This window comes from Mycteria americana, chromosome 4 (assembly GCF_035582795.1).
Source record: "Mycteria americana isolate JAX WOST 10 ecotype Jacksonville Zoo and Gardens chromosome 4, USCA_MyAme_1.0, whole genome shotgun sequence".
In the NCBI taxonomy this organism is placed as follows: Eukaryota; Metazoa; Chordata; class Aves; order Ciconiiformes; family Ciconiidae; genus Mycteria; species Mycteria americana.
In genome coordinates, this window is record NC_134368.1 from 64,537,273 (window position 1) to 64,558,206 (window position 20,934).

Sequence of the window (20,934 nt, forward strand, 5' to 3'; positions counted from 1 at the left end):
AATAAATCAGCCCTCAGATCATCCAGGAACAAAACTGGCACCTGGAATTTATCTTCTGTGAGTACTCTTACAAATGGGGAGAAAATAGCAGGAACATACAGAAGGCTAAGTAGAAGGAGAAACAGTATGAGCAAGTGAATCCAACAACTCAGTTCTTTCTTCCTCTGAAGAACAGCCCTAAATATATAATTTCAAAATAAATTTGATCTGTGAAAAGAACCCTTTGCCCATTAGACAAGTCTTCCCACTAATATTCCCTGCCTGAGCACACACATCACAGGCAGCTCTGTGTTACCCGCTTGCTGTCACTTACATAGTGTCCACATTTGCTGAAGTTTTCTCCTTTATCTTGAGTTACACCCTTTATAGTGGATGTTGTACTCCATTAAAGCCCTGCCAAAATCAGTAAGTACTGGTGGAGTTAGAGTACCTTTGTTATACTTAAGCACATGCATAGTTTTAAGCATGTGAATGAAACCTTTGATCTTAATGGGATCAAAAATGGAAGAGAATGTTTTCTAGCTGACAAGGACGTTACAAAGGAGAAGCTAATTTTAGAATTAGTTTGGGAAAGCAAGTAATTCTGGGGTATGGGTATGACAAACTCTAATTAGCATCTGCGAGGAATTAGAGGAGATTTGTAGAATAATAGTTCACACACTATTCATACTTTAAATAACAGTTTGGTCTGAATGTAATTATAAATAAGCTTTTGCTTCTCATTAATTTTCTACTTGATTACTAAAGCCATTGTTGAACTGTAGAACAGAAAGAAACCATTAGAAACTGTTTACACTCTGAAAATGATAGCACAACTTATAAAGGAAAGGTATATTAATGAATAAAATGACATTGATCCATGTGCAAAAAATGTTGTGCTTGAATGAGATTAAATTGTGCTGATTACTTTAATGCATAACCAGGAATAAATGTGAACCACGGAGCAGGCTGGTACAACTTCTTACTGATGCTTTTGCAAATATTTTTTTCTATCTGTCTTGTCTGGATATTATTTTTCATCCATAATACTTGCTAAAATGCCTTATTTACAAATCTCTTCTTTAGGCTTGGTAATTGCAAATCATGTAAAACTAATAAATATATAATTATTAAACTTCTTATGTAAAAGTATTTAAGCATACTTTAAATCCAAAGAAGATGGTTTTGTTTAGTCTTTTCTTGCAAACTTTGAAGATAAACCTTTAAAATAGTTCCTGAATCATGACATTTCTCATCCTCATGGCTGCACGCATGAACCCGGCCACAATTGGCTGTTCTCTCCATAAAGCTATATACCTATATACTATCTGACTCGCTGGTATAGTCAGGAAAAGTTGGGCAAATATGAAAATTCTTTTCCATTCCATCGTAGACTACCAGCTGAAACTGATGGTACCAAATTATTCCCTTGCGATTCACATCTTTGCAAGGGAGAGATATACTTTTTGTATTCTTTGTAGGGTCAGTGTATTTTATTAGGACCCTGTTTATCATTTTCTTCATAACCACAATAGCTGGTTAACCCTCATGTGGGTACTTCTTTTCAGATGCTGTCTCATCCCACTCGGTGGGTTGCGAGATGGGTGAATCTTTTTGATTCCCCAAGGGTTTGTGCACCAACAAAGGCCGATCTCCGCTCAGCAGAGCCGCGGGGCTGGTAGAGTCACGCAATGACTCAGAGGAACAATCCGAGTAGCAATTTTATTAACTGGTGAATTCGACAAATGGACAAACTTAACGAACCGGCAAGCTCAACGAACGAACAAAGGCGTTTTGGCAATGGAGCTATTTTACAGGCAGGCAACCCGTCACAATTTATCAAAAACTTATATATAGTGGAAGAGTAGAGGAAGAGAGAAGTGAGTAAAGGAAAGGAGAAGAGAGGAGGATAGACAAAGGAAAAGTATCACCACTCCTGGATCCCGCAATGACAATGACAGGCATGACAACCCTCCAGTGAGGGGCACACGCATGGTTCCCTGGGGGCGTGTCTTTTATACTCTAATCCCCACCTCTGGTTACGCCCCCTTGAGGACTTACATGGTTCTTGTTCTATAAGGTTCTCAATCTTCTGCACAGGCGCTGGGGGAGGGGGGTGGTCGCGAGGGGTCTCTCAGGCGGTCGCAAGCCCCTTCCTCAGATAAACTCTGTGTGACCTCTGGCCATACATGGTAAGGTGCGGCAGAACCCGGAACTGCGCATCCTCCTACGTACTCTGCACTCCTGCTCTCCGCTCGCCCCTGTCCTGTGCTAGCCGACCTACCATCGACATTGCAAATCGCGCCTTATCTCGCCACAATGTTTGAGACATTAACTCTTTCAGTCTCTCACAGATGTGGCAGATATATCTCATAGATTAGAGTTTGCTCCCTCCTATTTGCTATATAGTTCTGTACATTTTATTATCTTAATCCCTATTCTACCAGATTATTTTGCAAAGCATCCATCATCTCAGAAAGTCCTTTTCCACTTCTCTCCCTGGCATTACATAGGAAAGCAATTACCTAGAAACGTCATGCATTTTATCTGAAGTATAAAGGGGCTTTGCTTTGTCTTTTAGAACCACCCTTCTGCTTTTGTTGTGAACTTAACTGAAGAGTGTGTTAGAAGTAAGATAGGATACCACGGGCTTTTGGTGAGAAAGATCTCACATGAGTTTTCTCTATGGTGCGTTCTTCTCCACCTCCTCCCATAAGAGAACTGAAAAAACCGTTACATTCTTAATGAGCTTCTGGACAAAGATTTAGGTTCACAACAGAAGAAAAAAAAACTACAACAGATAAAACCTTTTTTTGTTTAGATGCAAAACCTTCTCCCCTTCTTCCTCTCCTGCAGAAAAAAAATGGCATGGAAAAGCTGCATAAAAACAATCAAACATTCTAGATGGAAATCGAGGAGGGTACCATTTTCCAAATCTCTCTACTTAGGATGCTATGGGTGGGAATGAAAAAGTTTAAATTGATTTTAGATATATGCAGTTAACTACATTTAACAGACTACTATGTTTGTTCAGCCAGTTGCCTTTCACATCTTTGTCAAGCTAACAGAACCCAAAATTCACTTAGATTTTAAAATGTATGACTCGCTTTAATCTCTGCTTTGATCAGATGACTCTTTTGCTACAGAATTTAAGAAATCTCCAGGTAAGGGGAAGTTTAAATATGAGTTTAAACTCTAGCCCATTCTAAAAGTTAATTCCGCAGCTTAATGTTTTGCAAAGTCACTCCTTTGCATCCACATTGGCAAAGAATGTAGCATGGTTTATGCACTTCCAGTTGGAGTATAAAGCCCTTAAAATCGCAATTTTCTTTTTCCTTCTCACAACAGCAGAAGCTCTGGCAGGAAGACACTGAATTCTCTGATGTTGCTGAAAATATCTTGTGTGAGAGACTGAAAGAGTTAATGTCTCAAACATTGTGGCGACATGAGGGGCTATTTGCATGGCAACAGCAGGTCGGCAAGCACGGGGTGGGGGAGAGCGGGAGTGGGACGTGTGGGACGCGGAGAATGCATCGGAGGATGCATGGTTCTGGGTTCCGATGGACCTTACCATCTATGGCCAGAGGTCCCACAGAGTTGATCTGAGGAAGGGGCTTGCAACCGCTCGAGAGACCCCTCGTGACCACCCCCCTCCCCCAGCGCCTGTGCAGAAGATTGAGAACTTTCTAGAACAAGAACCATGTAAGTCCGAAGGGGCGTACCTGGAGGCAGGGATTAGCATATAAAAGACACGCCCTCCAGGGAGCCACGTGCGCACCCACCACTGGAGGATTGCCACGTCTGTCATCGTCATCGCAGGATCCAAGGATGGTGAGACCTTTTCTTTCTCTTTCCTCCTCTTTTCTCCTTTCCTTTTCTCGCTTCTCTCTTCCTCTACTCTTCCCATATACGCAAGTTTGGGATAAATCATGATGGGTTGCCCGGAAAATAGCTCCATTGCCAAATCACCTTTGTTCGTTCGTTGAGCTCGCCAGTTCATTAAGTTTGTCCGTTTGTTGAATTCACCAGTTAATAAAGTTGCTGGCCAGACTCTTCCTCTGAGTCAGTGTCGTGACTCTACTGACCACGCAGCTCTGGCGAGCAGAGATCGGCCTTTGTTGGTACACAAACCCTTGGGGAATCAGAAAGATTCACCCATCTCGCAACCCACCGAGTGGGACGAGACATTAATTTGGTGTCAGAAGTGGGACAGACTGTTCCTCTGAGTAATAGTTGTGACTCTACCAACACGCAGCTCTGGCGAGCAGAGATCGGCCTTTGTTGGTACAAAAACCGTCGGGGAATCGAAAAGATTCACCCTTCTCGCAACCCACCAACTGGAATGAGATACCTTGGAAAGCAGAACTGAGTCATTTTATATTGGTGCATTTGGAGGGATAGACATGAGCTTCACCAGGGAGCTCTAAGATGAAACCACTCATATCATCAGTGTTGTAACTACAGCTAGATGAAAAAACCCACCCACCCAAACACACCCCCTGTACCCCCGCCCCTGTAGTCTAACAGTGTAGTCTAACAGTGTAGTCTAACAGGAGCTGGTGGAAGGCCAAGGCTTATGCAAAGCTGATAAGGAGGATTCAGGCTGGAACATGGAACATCTAAACAAGAATTACTGTCCTTGGGAGAGAAGCACATCCTGGAGAAATACGCAAGCTAATTTAAATGTTTTGGGAACCATCTGAAACAACTAGCAGAAGTGTGATAAGAAGCACCCTCATGCAAACTATCCTCATTATAATACTAAAAGTCACACCCCTCGAGCTGGAGACCCCGGCCCAAGCAAAGACCCCTCACCTCTGAGCATGCGCAGACTATTAAAGTAGCACTGTAGCTTTAAGCTGAAATAAGAGAAATGTAGACCAATAGAAAACTGCTTTGTGTAATTACTTAGGCATATGCATAACTGGACTATGTAAATGCTGTACCTGTATGACTGAACTTTGTGCTAGCTTTGTGGAGCTACCACCTAGCACCCATCTCTGTGCAGACATGAAATAAAATACCTCTGCCTTGTGTGTATATTGGCGCCTCACACACTAGGGTAAATGACCTCACACTTGTGGGATAACACCCCCACCTTATTATCTTCTAGACTAGAGCATAACAGAGAAATGGTTCAATTAAGTCACCCTTCAAAGCAGGCTGAAAATCACAGGCTATGGGTAGAAATGACTGGTGTCTATTACCACTCTATTTTACAGACAGGCATTCAGTTAAAATGCCACTTAAACTCCAGGAGGATGCGGGGGTTAAAGCCCAGCATATGTGGGAGAAAGGTGGGGAAGGGAGAGGAAGTGGTTTTGACAAAACAGGTGAAGGAATCGGTTTTTGCACCTGAAGTTTCAGATTCTGTTTTGAATTTCAGCTTAATCTAAACAATTTTCACCACAATTTCCAATTAATCAAGCATCCAGCACTTATCATGTCTCAATAGCCTTTCATTCTGAACACAAAAGACCATCTTTAAGAATGATTCAGCAGGTGATCTTAGTCAACTCTTGTGAGTAATCTCCTTTTCCCTCTGAATGGGAAAATCACTCTGAGCGGTACCAGCTGCCTGTACAGATGTAAGACCATCAGTCTTGCATTTCCAAGGAGGGTTTAGATTATATACTTTCTTCTCCTTCCTACATTCTAATTCTTCTTTGTTGTTGTTGTTATTATTAACTGTTTTTATTTCCTTTGGTTGTTTGCAGTTCATTTTTATTTTAGTTTGTATTGGATCTGTTGTAATAATCAAATGTAAGAATACAATTCACATAATGTTGATGCTGCTATAGAAATCCATTGTAGAGCCCTACCCTATCTCCATAGGAACTTAGACAATGTACTTTTGTCTAATAAGCAGGATGTGGCTGTCGAAAGCAGAAGTCTAACTGATATGTTACTAGTATGGTTAGTAAACCATGAAGAACTGCTTAGATCTGCTAAAAAGGTAGGAAACTAGGGGAAAGGTAATTCCGACAGGGGGAGATCGCGACCACCGACTCACAACTCACCTACCCCAATTATACCACTGACTCAGATGATGAAGTTGAAGAAGAACAACTAAGCATGCGTACTAATTTACATGCTGGGCAAAGAGATTTTTACCCGTAATTTAATAGAAGAATACTGTGTATGTATTAGAAGGTTGAATATGTTAATGCTTTATCTATAAATAACTGTTAATTTGAAATCTTGGTGTGCTGTCTTGAGACAGGCACCCATATCTGCACAAATATGCAATAAAATACCTCTGCTCTCTGTGTATATTGGCATTTTGCACAACGGGTAAATGAACCCTGATTTTTGGAACAACAGATCTGTCCATCTGTTCCCCACCACACTCCAAAGAATGACAACTGAGTATCTTCTCACAGTCACTGAAACTGAAGTATGCTATTAGCTTTCCCATCATGTGGTAACAAAATACAATGTGACTGATATGAGGAAAATAAAGATTTTGTAACAGCACTCTCTCTGTGAGCTCCGAACTAGTTTGAAAATTTCATGAGACCAATTTTGTAGATGGGACACTATCAGCAGATGAAGTGTTTTTCTCAAAGTTGAGAAAGCAGCAGTGAGAGCATCAGGAGTAGAAGGTGGGTCACTTCACTATTATCATCTTCTCACAAAAATAAGGCCAATTGTTGCTTTGCACCAGTGAGCCCACAGGAAGCTTGCTGTGGTAGGGAAACAGCTATTTTTTACATTTAGAGGAAGTGCAGCAAAGTGCAATCATTTGTTTCACTTTGGCCTTCTGGTAAAAACAAGCAAACAAAAAAATACAATCTTACAGAATTGCTCAAAAGAAAGAAAACAGTGCATCACCAGCCAACTTGTTTCAACTGGAGAAAGGTAGTACTGTTCCATCAGTTTGCTTAGCTGGGTTTGCCTTGCTGTGCTTTTTGCAGTCATATTTAATTATTTTTCAGATGTCTCTTATCTCCATTGAAAACATTTCATTGTTTTCAGAATGATTTGGGCTTCCTTTCTCTTGTTTACTCATAGGGCAGCCTGCCCACTCTAGACAGAAATATGTTAGTAAAGAATTTACCCTCAACAGGCTTTTGACAGATTAAGGTGGATACCAGCAGACACTTTTTGTTTGAGTGCTACTTTTTCATTTCAAAACTACCCACTCAAGTACTTCATTTTTGATCCTGGTCCTTTGTTGCCACACCAGCCTGCATGTGGTCTCTCCCCTAAGCTCTTTCCTTCTCCTCTTTTACTCCTGCTGCTGACCTGTTCTCCAGTTCCTTATCAACCCTTCAGGCTTCCTCACCCTATCATGTCTGCCTTATCTCATACCTTCTTACTGCAACACTTTCATTGCTGTCACCCCTGCATCTTTTGAGATAGCTGTAGGAATAATTGGTTACCACACTGAATTGCTGTGTGTGTGTTATTCCTGTTGGTTGCCAGTGGAGCTGGACTGACCCAGTGTTACATTTGCATAATCTCCAGGCTGTCTACAGCTATGGCCATCCTTTCTGGATAAAGTAGTCCTGCTGGAATACAAATTGATTTTGGTGGCTAGAAACAATGGGATTAGGTGCATAGCAGTGAGAATGTTTCTCCCCTACAAATCAAGTGCCTTCCTTGCCCAAATGAATTTTACATGCTCACATGGCTGTAAAGCTTCAGTGTTGCCCATGGCCACTAGTCCTTAGAATTATTTACCAACTCCTATGTAACTTTTTTTGCTAATGAAGATGAGACCCAGTTGTGTGTAGATGATCAATGGCTAGAGTTGGGAATTTGCCCTGGGGAATGTCCTCAGTTTGAAGTCTTGCTTCAAACTCATGGTAATGAGGTTCTCATGGGGCAGGTTCTTTTTCCCAGTCATTTGACTGACACAATCTATATTTCAGTTCCCTCTCAGCAACTCTTCCTTCTCTGGCCTTTGTGATTTTAGTTGAGGGAAATCAGTATTTACTAAAAAGCCTCAAGTTCAGAAGGTTTAGCAGAAAAGAAACTGAACCATACGAGCTGTCCTATTCTAAGGCTTCTAATAGTTTTTAAGACTTGCACAAATCTTTATATTTTATGGAAACAACTGTAGGACCCAAGTTTTCCTTGACTATTTTTTCCATCATATTACAGGTTCTTTTTTCCAAATGCAATTACCATTATTCCACCATTATAGACAGAAATACTGATTAATATTCCTACTGTAAGTTTAGACTCTCTCCTCCTTTCTAAGAAAAGGATTTAATTTTGACATGCACCTGCACTGTAAGTGAAGCGTGATTAACTTAATAACATTTTCACCTTAGAAAAAATCTAGTATTATGAATCATTGTCTGAGAAATCTGTCATTCCATTTTCCATCATTTATTAAAAGGCTAGCTGATTTAAAACCAACCCATTTGGCTTTGACCTGAAGAGGTGAAAATTTTTCACTATTATGTCCTGTGTTTTGAGGGATTTTGAATTAGTTTAATAAGGAATGGTTGGTTTTTTCATCTGGGTATTCTTAACTTGCTCAAGCATTTTTAAATTTTTTTATATTTTTATTTTATTTTGAAGGGCTTATATTTTATCTTGAAAATCAGATTCCTTGTTCTTTAGGTAAATATTTGACATAGATGGTACAGTGCATCAGCGGTGATCCCAATTTTGGGCAGAATTCAAGAAAGGAAAAATTAAAACAGAACTCAGCTGCAGCAACAACACATTTCTTTGCTGGAAAGTGTTCAGTGGAAGGACCTGGACATTTCCAGGTGTACACCATAAAAGTGGTGTTTCAGTTCAGTTCAAAGTCCAGTACTGAGTTTCACTTTCAGTTTGTGAAACTCAGAAAGAGGGATGTGGCTGAGATGATGTTGTAGCTGGCAGTTAGATGTAATGCTTTGACTAGGATGTTATGGTAAAAAGTTCAGATAATGTAGCATTTGGACATTGTTGGAGCCTATGTCTCTAAACTTTTGTGGGTCACTGCCAAAAAGTTATCTTTGTTGGAATTTCAAATAACCCAACATTTTGGCTGAAACATTGAGGGAATTTGGACATTAGATCCAATGTGGATGTACTGCTTTATGGGAGCTTGGGTGCCTAGTGTTCATGTTCTTCTGTGATTACTTACATCAGAGATTTCAGGGAATGCTCTTTTCATGACATGTATATATTAATAGATACCAGAGGTTTGTAATAAAGATCTGGACTTGTTTGGGGGCAGGTCCCAGAATTAGCTAAATCAGAAGAATGAAGTTTTCATTTGAGCAAGTGGACTCATAGAATCATGGAATCATAGAATGGTTTGGGTTGGAAGGGTCATCCCTCCTGCCATGGGCAGGGACATCTTTCCTTAGATCAGGTTGCTCAAAGCCCAGTCCAACCTGACTTCGAGCACTTCCAATGACGGGGCATCCACAACTTCTCTGGGCAACCTTCTCCAGTGTCTCACCACCCTCATCGTAAAGAATTTCTGCCTTATATCCAATCTAAACCTACCCCATCTCAGTTTAAAACCATTGCCCCTTGTCCTGTCACTACAGATTCTGGTAAAAAGTCTTTTTCTTTCTTATAAACCTCCTTTAAGTATTGAACTGCCACAATAAGGTCTCCCCAGAGACTTCTCTTCTGCAGCCTGAACAACCCCAACTCTCTCAGCCTTTCCTCATAGGAGAGGTGTTCCAGCCCATGGATCATTTTCATGGCCCTCATCTGGACCCACTCTAACAGGGCCATGTCTTGTGCGGGGAACCTCAGAGCTAGACACGCTACTCCAGGTGTGGTCTCATGAGAGCAGAATAGAGGGGGAGAATCACATCCCTCCACGTGCTTGCCACAGTTCTTTTGATGCAGCCCAGGACATGATTGGCTTTCTGGATTGCAAGTGCACATTGCCTGCTTGTGTCCAATTTTTCATCATCGACCAGGTGTCCCCAAGTCCTTCTCCACAGGGCTGCTCTCAATCCATTCATCCCCCAGTCTGTACTGATAGTGGAGGTTGCCCCGACCCAAGTGCAGGACCTTGCACTTGGCCTTGTTGAACTTCATGAGGCTCACATGGGCCATCTCTTTTTGTAACTGGATACTTTGCCCACTTGTGGAGTTTAGGTCTGACGTTTGCACATCTTTATAAACACTAACTAGAGATGTTTTACCTTGCGCTTGTTTGTTTCGACCTCAGGTCTGATGTTTTCAAGATATTTCTGGGTTGTGTGATGTCCAGGTGAAGATTTTGAAAACCTGAGGGCTTTTAGGAAGATGAAAGAAATTTGTCGCCAAAATTATAAAAGCACTTTATTCTGAAATCTTGTGGCCCAGTTAACTCCTATGCAGGATTTATAGATAGTATAAACTTTAAGCACAGCATTCCCATCTCATGTTTATTAAATGCTATTGATGATGCCTGTGAAATGTGTCTAGATCAATTAAGAAAATGAAGCCAGTGACGACTCTTATGATAGCTGTTGGCCAGATGGTTCCCAGGGTTAAATCATGTCACACCTAGGGTTTTAAAATGGTTACAACAATGAATACAAAGCCACATTCTCTTAGGGATAACATGTATGAGTGCATCTTAGCATGTAAGACATTTTATGTAGTTATTTATTTTTAAGTCAGCACAAAAAGCCTGACAGCCCATCTCTTTTGGATAGCATGTCTCCTGTCATACGTTATAGATAACTGCACTTTAGGTGCAGCAACTGTCTGTAAAGCCTGATAAGGAGGCAGATGTCAGTGCTGGAAGAGCCATCTTTCACAGTATTTTGGGACTGAAAGAGGATATGTTAGTTGTTCCACTGATGTAGACTTGCATGAAAGGAAATTATTTCTTTCGCTTGGGCCAAGGAGGAAGTGGGCAGTCACTTGAATCCAGTCTTGCAATAATTTACAACTCAAAGGAAAATGAAAAAAGATGAGAAGAGCTTAATTTATATACTCTGTGTACTGCTTGCAGAGATGGGCAACACAATTAAATGTCAAAAAAAAAGGTGTCTGTGCAGTCAGACCCGCACCTTAACAGTGTTTGCATAAGTGCTGATTTGACTGGCTATTCAGGAAAAGTGAAGGTCCTGACAAACTGCTTCTGGCTATATACTACATACTAAGACACTATGCTCATTATACTATATACTAAAACACTATACTCAATGTATTTGATACAGTATGTTCTTTAAGGACACTAGAGCAATGAGTCTTGATTGTCTTAAAATTACTCATATCCTTGCAGTGGGGTTTAACAGAGGTTCTGAACTCACCCCTAATTCCAGTACATCAAATTCAGTTTTCAAAATGAAGAAGTTTGTATAAATGGATGGTGCAATTTTTTGCAGTTCCTGAAGTTCCAGAATCTGAAGTCACACTAATTTTGAGAGACGTGAATATGTAAATGCCAATCTCATTTTTAGAAAAATAACTTATGCTTCTAAGTTACCCAAAGACATTTTGGAAATTTGATCCTTGGACACATCAGACGAGTGGGATGAGAAGTGAACATTTTCTTTCTCCATGTTTCTCCATGATTAGTGTGTTCTGTACAGTGTGTTACCTGACAACATCAGTTTGAAGTATTACTCTCGTGTTCATTTTTGTCTGGTCATTTGTTCCCCTGGCTATTAAGCGTGTGCAATGTATAATTACAAACAGAAGAACAAATTGCTTAAAATGTGCTAAGTAGCTTTGAATTGTTCCTGCTCGAAAAAGCAGCAGGTGAAACAATAAATTAGTTTTACCCCTCCCCCAGAAAAATGCCATTATTAATATGCACAAAATATATAGGGGGGGGAAGAAAAATGGAGGGCTGTAATTATAGCAAAGTAGTAACAAGCTGAAATGTCTTGTCACTGCAAACAGATTGTCTAAGAGCTGCATTGGGAAACATTAATATTTAAAGATATTCTTCAGGACATTTCCAGCAGCTTATTGTGAAACATCTTTGTCTACTTAACACATAAATATTTTAAGATGTCAATATTTTGCATACATAGAGAAACACCTTAACCTACTGCAGGAAAATCAAAGGTAAATGTCTTTCCATGCTCACCACACTCCCAAACTATTGAATTTCTAGGAGATATTTCAGGCATAGGAGAATTCACAACAGTTGCATCTAATTTCATTTCAGGTTCTAATGTAGCCTTGACTTTTAAAAAATCACTCCAGAAAGTCAGTATCTGCAAGTCTGGAGCAAAATGAACAAACCTAAGAGGAGAAAATCTAACATGAAACTAAAGAAAATGAAATGGGCAAATAATCTTTTGAGCAATGAAGTACAGCCATTTTGTTTCTTTGATCATTTATCTATTTATTTTAAGCAGTAATGATTGACTTTGCTGGGGCAGACAGTTTGTGGCAAGTTGGGACACAAAGCATCAGTCACAAAGACCAAGTGGTCTGTAAGTTTTGAAATTCAAGCTTCTTTGTGTCCTGTGTTGCCCTTCTTCAGGCTCTGCTACCCAGGAGGAAAGGGATGGATGTGCCATGTATTTGACAATCATCTGATCTGTGTGCTTACTCTATGGATTTCTTCCTATCAGTCTCTTTACAGCATTCATTCAAATAGCTGAAACATTGACAAGATGTGTTTATAAAACCATTGTTTTTGTCATTGTTCATTAAATACCTCATTCAATCATATCCAGTTGTGGAAGTTGATGCAGCCTTCATTGACATTGTAATTAGAAGGATATGCTTATATCCTTCTAATTCTATATGTTTGTAGTTTGATATTAGAGAAACAATCTTCATTATGTTTGCCTGTTGGATAAGAGAACATTAGCTTTTACTTGCCTGTATTCTGCACATGTAACTTCCACTGGAAGAATAATCAACAATTAAATACAGGAGGTGGGGAACAGTACTTCAGGGAAGGATATGGGACTAGAGTGAGTCACAAGTTGAATATAAGTCAACAGTGTCTTGCTTTTAAATGATATGGGAGAAATTAAAAATGCCATCTTGGGATGTAGAAATGGAAGAATGATGCCAGCAACATGGAGTATTTTTGTTATAGCCTTGTTGAGGCATTAGTGCTAGGGCTTTTTATGCTTATGGTCATCACACTTGGAGAAAGATTTGGAATGGTTGGTATGAGAACAGCAATGAGAATGAACAGTGATCTAGAAAATATGACCCAATAGGGGAGGCTGAAGGTATTGGAGTTGTCTCATCTAGATCAGAGAGAAAATTGGAGGAGGACATTGGCCTTCAGGTATTAAAAGAAAGCTTAGAAAAGTAAGCAAATTTCATCTTTTTCTATGCTCATTCTGTGGAGTACAAGGAGTAGCAGGCTCAAATTAGAGCATAAGAAAAGAAGGTAGGCATTAGGAAAATATTTTCAGCTCTGAAATGGATTGCCTGTGATGCTTTCTGACTCCTATCTTTGAGCAGTTTTTAAAATACTGTTAGAAAAATGTCCTTCAATAATGATCAAGATAGACTTGGGCAAAAGGATGGTTTAAGTGACATCTGGACAGCCAATCCAGTCTTTTTTTTATGTGGTTTCATTGCCTAGAAATTCAGAACTAAAATCAAGGTCTGTTTTTTTTTACCTGTCTGCACTGCTAATGGTCTGTGGGTGCTGTCTTCCATGGTTTGAAGTGTCCTGCATTTGGTCAGAATAAGCCCTTAATATTATTCAGTTTCCATTTGCTCAGTATCAACAAAGAAATTTTTGCAAAGAGTGGGTTAGGTTTTTCAATATTTAGTTCCACAGAATGCCTGGAGGATTTCCTCAGGACAGAAATGACATTTGGCAGATTTAGTGGAATTTCCCTGGCATAAGGGTAAATATTTGACACTCCCCTCCCCATAGGTAATGGAACTGATCTCCCCATAGGTAATGGAACTGATCTTGACAAGCTGTTTACCACCAATTCTCTAGATGATTGCTTCAGCTCAGGATAGAAGTTTAGAAAAATAAATTTTACCCCTTTTCCAAAAAAAAAAGTCCTTCTTCATAGTTATCTATTCAGTTTTGAGCCTGCTTTCTGTATTTTATCACCTGAAAGCCAAGTGTCTACATAACTTTTATCCTATCCAAGCAGCTTATTATTGGATGTGCTACTGAAGGGCTATACAAATAATTATCCACAGCTGTATCATCGCATGTTAGGGTGGAGGCTCATTCTTGTCAACTCAGGAGAAATGGCAAAGCTATGGAAAGTAATGCACGCGCCTACTTGAAAATATTGCAGAAAGTCAGAGTCCACTTGTATCTTAGTAGGAAAATTCATTTCAGATTAACATCTTTTTAGATATGAACAATTAGTATCACTCTAAGTAAGAAAAGTAATTGTGGTTGCTATCACCTGTGACAGTTATGAATTCCATCTCAGAATAGCTTCAGAATGAATCCAAAGAATTGCCAAGTGAGCCACTGGGGGCAGTGGATCTGCTCTGGTCATTCTAGCCAGAGAGTCTTACCCTATTTGAGGACCTGTTTGTTAGTGGCAGTGAAAATGTGGCTTGAAAAGAACTGAAATATCAAGACTTTACTGTTTTACAGATGTCATTGCACCTCTTTCTCATGTATTTAACATATTTTGAAGGATTTACCCTGGGGAAGGAAAAAGGAAAAGGAAGAAAGTTCTTGGGGTCATGGATGTTATCAGACATCTTCTGCAGCATGAATTATGCAAACTGGCTCTTTCACCCTTCCTTGAATCTTCATAATTTGGGTTTGATTAGGTTCAGCTTATGTTACTCATGGGAGATGGTGGGACTTCTAAGGGGTGTTCTTATAAAAACTCATTCTTCTTTAATGGTCAGAATTTAATTCAGTAGAGATCCCTAAAGGATGCAATTTGAGCACTTGTATTTAGAGTTTATTCATTGCTGTAATGGAGTCAATATTGTTGACATTGTTTGTATTATGCTGTGGACACTAATTTGATTTAACACCACCAAACTCAATTAGAAGCAATTAATTCTCACTATTATTTCAGTAACAGAAGTATATGAATATAATGAGAATATACTGAGAAGCTCTGAAAACCTGGGTAGCCATTATCGGTTAAATACATGTTAGTGTGGCAGTAACTGTCTGGATTTCCCTAGTTACCCCTGTATGGTCTGCCTAAGTGTTCTACAAGACTATTATCCTTGATTAGTTTGGAAGCGCAAATAATTCATTACCCTCCAGGAAGCCAGAAAATGTTTAAAAGCTTTTAATAGCTCTCATAAAAAGAAGAATAAAATAAGAGGCCACCATGAAAACTTTGAATAAGTGACCAATGTACGCCTACCACTGGAGTTTTCAGAATTATATCTTGACAGGGAACATTAAAAACAACTGGAGTTAGTTTCCTTTTCATGGAGTGCATAGTGTATCCATGAAGAGATGCCACTAATCGTGCTTGTATGTTGCAAGATGAAGTTGCTTTCCACAAAAGAAGAATGCCAAGAAATCTCACAGATATAGAAAAGGATTATCTAAAAGGTTATTTAAATTTTGTTTACACAACATGATGAGTGTCTCCAATGTCTAATTTAGACAGGATCTTCAATGTTGTTTTATTCTACTTAAACTGGGATTAGCTCAGTCCTCCATTGTAGCTATGCAGTTTCTCCTTAAGCTAGGCTACAGTTCCTTGAAGAAAATGTATCTCAAAAAGTTACCTTTTCTTCCAGCTTTATGAATTTTCCTAGTAATGAGATACAGAGAACTTGCCCCAGGTTTTGTGAGCTGTGTGCAAGACAGATATGTGGTAATGTCAGGCAGCCTTATATGACCTTCCTGGTTCTTTATTTCCTAAAAGACACATGAAGGGAAAAATCAAAGAGGAGTGTGAGATGTTGTGTAAGGAAAAAAGCAGGTAGAACTGGTTGCCTGCATTAATGTGTGTGAGAATGAGGAGGGACTCTGCTGGTTGGTCAGTCCATGAGAATTTGAAATAGCTGCTGGAAAAGATGCTGGATTGGCAGGATCTCTGTTCAGAGATGAACATATTACAGCTACCCATTAAAGTTTGCTTTAGTGATCAGCAGAAGGGAATTCTTAGAAACGGGACCAGTGAAGATGCTATATCACTTCTGTCAGCTTCCCTCTCTCTGGCTGCTCTGCTATCTCCCTCTTTTTCCTTGTAGTTACCATAGAGAGCTCCCTTTTTTGACCCCTAACTTCATGCAATGTGTTGGGGAAGATGGGGACAGTGGAGAAAAGGGAACACAGACATTCTCAGGATGCTAAAGAAACATAAAACGTGCACGATGGATGAGATGGATAAGCAGAACAAAATGTCCTCATGGTTTTAGACAGTTCTTTTCATGTTTTAGCATGCCCATTGAATGAGTGCATGATGCTAGCAGTCATCTCTGAGTTCTTCTCTATGTGTTGTCAAAGTCTTAACTGCTTCCAAAATATAGGCACCTCCACTGGTGCTCATGTTCCTGTACAAAATAACCACATAAGTGGCTGGAAGCTGGAATTAAATGGCTTTGGGAACCCCCAAAAGGAATCAGGATATTTCAGAAGATAAGTGAAAGCAGATCTTGGAATTCATGGCTGAATTCAGAGTGCCCCTGTGGTACCACCGTGGAATTGCCAGCATCCTTCCCTATTTCTGAGGAGAGCAAAACTTTATTTCATTTACATGTGATGCTGTATATGCTCCCACCTTCCTAACGATAAGCATATGTCCTTGTCTATGTAGTGCTGAAACAGGAGGGAGTGGGAGAACTTACTGCATGCACTTAAACATTGTGCAGTGTGCTGGATACGCAGAACACCAATGTTGTTTAAATAAATTACATCTCCAGGCTTACAGATGGACGACTAAATTCCCTCAGGGCTTCTTAGACATTGCACTTGTGTATTTTGCCATCAGTTTACTACAGTGGTACAGTTTTTGAGACAAAAATGTGGATGCTTGATGGACTTGTGTTGCAGCTAAACAAAAAAAAATATATATTGGTTGCTCCTAGACTTGGAGGCCCAGGATTGTTCAACTTTTAGACTATACTGATATTCAGGCTGCTATAGGGTGCTGCCTACTTAGTGAAGTGTTCTTACATGAAGAGCCATGGTTATGAGGCCCTATTCATTGTTACCTGAGCAACTGGAATTCCTCCTGCTGACTTAAATGGCATTATGTATGTCAGCCAAAATGAAGACTCCGGGAGTAGTGGTATCATGGAGAAGCAGGGAAGCAGGGAAGTGGATGGAAGTCCTAAGAAGGTGTTTTCCTGTGAAGCTAACTATAGCCAAAGGGGAAGGAACAGAGACAGAGTTGCTGTCAGGAATCCTGTGGATCAGGATATATTACAAGTAGTAATGCAATTCATACAAAAAGCCCAGAAGGGGACATTTATACTGCATAGTTAACCAATGTGCATAAAACCTTAACTCAGGACAGATATTCACTTCAGTAACTGGTATTCACACAATCATTTTTCAAAGAACACAATGTAGTATCAGAGATCTTTTTTCCTGTCTTCTGCTAGTGAGTGCTACTCTGGGAATGGCAGGCAAACAGTCTTTCAAAGTCATTTATATGTCAGCTATGAAGTGAATGAAGCAAAACTGTGAAATGAATTGAAACTTGTTTTGCAGCTGATCAGTCTTTCATTCATCATCTTCCCTTTGGGATAAAAGGCATGGACTGAAATAGGAAAGGAAGGAGATGATTAAAGAAGTCTAAGCAAAGAGTCTGCCCTGGCTTGTGTCAGCTATCAGTTCCCATCTATTGGCCCTGCTGGTGGAAGCATCACTGGGACCACTCATAAACCATCAATGCTGTAGGAACACAATTTTGGAAATGAGGTATTTGCAATTATTTTATAGCTGAAGAAGAAAAAATGCCACTGCAACTTAAGGTGAATGAAAATTAGTGTAGGGCTGAGCATCATAAGAATGAATTAGGATGTTCTTTTTCATTGTATTTTAGATGTGAAATTAAAGCATGCAGGACCCTTGTGTTATACTCTTAAGCCTGAGATTACCTGATGTCATAAAACATGATGACACAAATATTGCTCATTTATGTCACTATAAAGTTAAGCTATAGTGGTACAATCAGTACTACCATTTATGCTATCTAAGCTCAGCATTACTAATTGTATCACTATAAAGCTATTTTATAGTCATATAAACAGTACAGATAATGCTGTCAGGCATTGGTATTAAAGCTGCAAATAAACCTACAAACATTTTATCCGTATATGTTTTATGGTGCTAATATACCAATATTAGGGGCAAGATAACCATTGCAATCTGCAAGCCTGTGGCCAGTTATTTTTGTCACTGGAGAATGAGACAAAAGAGTGCCCTTGCATTTTCCTCTGGCTGAAATATTTATTACTACATTTGCTTTTCATAAATGTCTGACTATCACATCTCCAACTGGGGATGTGCAGCAAGTGACCTGCCTCTAAGGGCAGGATACACTCTGGGGACCTGCAAGCAGGAGAAGTTCAGTTTCTGGGTGAGGGGCTGGTATAATTTTGTAGCTCCTCTTTTTGCTGGAAGAGATAGTGGAAGTCTAGTTGGGAAAGTAATCTTTTCTACTAGACAGTACTTTGTGGTTTTGTTGCCTTCTGAGCATAGCAGAAAGCAAAAATTGAAAGAGCCTCCTGTGAGAGTTAATATTGTGCCCTCTTGCCAGATTCCTGTTTCATCCATGGCCTCCAGTAAATTTCTTGGGTGGGAGAAGACCTCAGACCCGTAATGCAAGAATAAAAGGGAAATTCTTGTCTCTCATACACTCTTACTGTTAATTTGCAGCTCTTAGTCATAAATCTGGCCTAAAAAAAATAAAAGTATCCAAAGACTGTGATAGGTTATATCTATCCAGCAGCAAAGGCAGCGATAGAATGCAGGGGTGTAAATTATTATTTTATGGCTTAAGGGATACTAAGGTCAGGAATGGATGATACAGTTGCACATGTAGTGTGATCACATAAGCCTTTTTTCTGTAGAAATTCAGGATGAATGAAATTACAGGAAAAAACAAGAAAAAAAAAAAAGACTAACACAGGGAGGTCTGCTACAGATGTTGATTAATCTTGCAGGAAATCAAGTGTTTTAAGGTGTTTGAGGGAAACCCCAGGTTTCTTCCCCAGGATTCACAGACAAGCATCTGTCTTTTGAGAGCCTTTCCTCAGTTTTTCCCAGAGGCTCCCAAGTTCTGCAAGGGCAAACCAAGGGAGACACTGCTCTCAGTGCCATGTTGCAGACGGGCACTGACTTAGTGCAGTGAGGATGGGCTGGCACCCATATCAAGATACTTCATCACTGTCGGTCCTGGCTAGCAGGAGGAAGAGCAGGTTGAAGCAAGGAAAGGAGAAGTGCTCTGAGACTCCAAGACAGGTGAGCAGACTCAGCAGAGATGATTGTCTCTTGTCATGGACTGTGCTGAGAAGTTAGGGTAACAGCTTAGATTAAATGCTTCATTTTTCGTATGGCTAAAATGAGGGAGAAGAAATCCTCCCTTGGTATCTGAATGGTTCAAAAATTGCACAAGCAGAACCTAGCAGGCACTTGCAGTATTGGTCCTCCTTCAGCCCAACATCATGATGCACACCAGCCTGGGGAAGAGAAGACTCCTAGCACTCAGAGAGAACACAGGTAGCAAGGAGAAAGCCATTCCCACTCCAACTTTCTCAAGTGACAATACAGCCTCCCTCCACTTCGGGAATGTAATTGAACTCTCAAACTTTGCTTTAGAAGACTCTTGGAAGTTCAGACATTTCTGAAATTTTTCTTGTCTGCAGTTCTAACCTGGGCTGCCAGGTCCTTTTTCAAACTCTCTGCTATGAAAGATTGGAAAGGGCTTTTCAAATGGATGTCTAAGAGGCACCGCAGAGGAAAAAAAGATCTCTGCATTCAGTGTCACTCCTGTTTGATATGTTTCATAAAAAGTGAGATGATAAAATTACTTTTTTTAACTCTCCCCCAGTATTCTGGGTTTGTGTTCTGCTTTATACCAGAAATGCTGGGTCGTGTTCAAATAAGAGAATTCCAAATTTTATAAAACATGTACTGCATAAAAGTGGAGCTCCTAGAGTCAAACCTGCAAATGGTAAGGGCAGAAGATCACCAGACCGAAGATTTTGGAACAGTGAAATGCAATGTTTTAACCTCCTACTCCAATTTTAACCAAAAGGGGAAATGTCCTACTTAGACCAGTTTTGGAATACATGGGCAAAATGTGATGCAGCTAAAACATTACTCAGGCTGCGAGTTGAAAGCAGGGTGACTTGCTCAAGACCTCCTAGTGCATGCTACCATGCGTGCAGCCCAGCTGAAAATTCAGGGTGTTCAAAATTTGATTAATATAATAAACCAAAAAGCAGTATCTTTTTTACACTTCATATCAAGTCAATTTGTTTTTTATAATTGACTTTCTTTAAAGTAAGAAACTATACAAGAAGGAATGTATGTAATCTCTTCATCTGAAAACAGGCCAACAGACACAACATAAAACTTGCCTCAGGTGCAATATTTTTATGTTAGCCACTTTGATTATTCTTTCTAACCAGGTAAAGTTAATTAAAAGAAGCTCTCTGCATACAATTTAGTCATTTATACAATCATGAGGCACTTTTAGGTGAAAGAGTTCAGTTTCCTCTTCTGAAATGAGCAGTGATCCTTTGAGTTTAATATGGCTTACCATCATTATGCCTGGACTCTGTGCCCAAGATTTTTGTTCTGGTTAGAATGAAATGAGTTCTCCAGACTGAGACCAGAATATTCATCTCCCCAAAGAGATGAGGAGAGATTGCTAATGAATTACCCCATACAATTAAAAGTTTTGTATCTTATTAGGAAAAAGAAAAAAAAAGATAAGTATAAACAATGCAAATATCTACACACCTAAATACCTTAAGACATCAAGCTAATGCTTTGAAGACCAAGCAACACAAGCCAGAATGAAATAAGCAGGCTTGATAACATCAGATGATTATAGGACATCAGAGGGCACAAGGCAATTTGTGCACTGTGAATCCAGATTGATCTCTACAGTGTTTCTTCATGCGTATACCTACTCCACACTAATG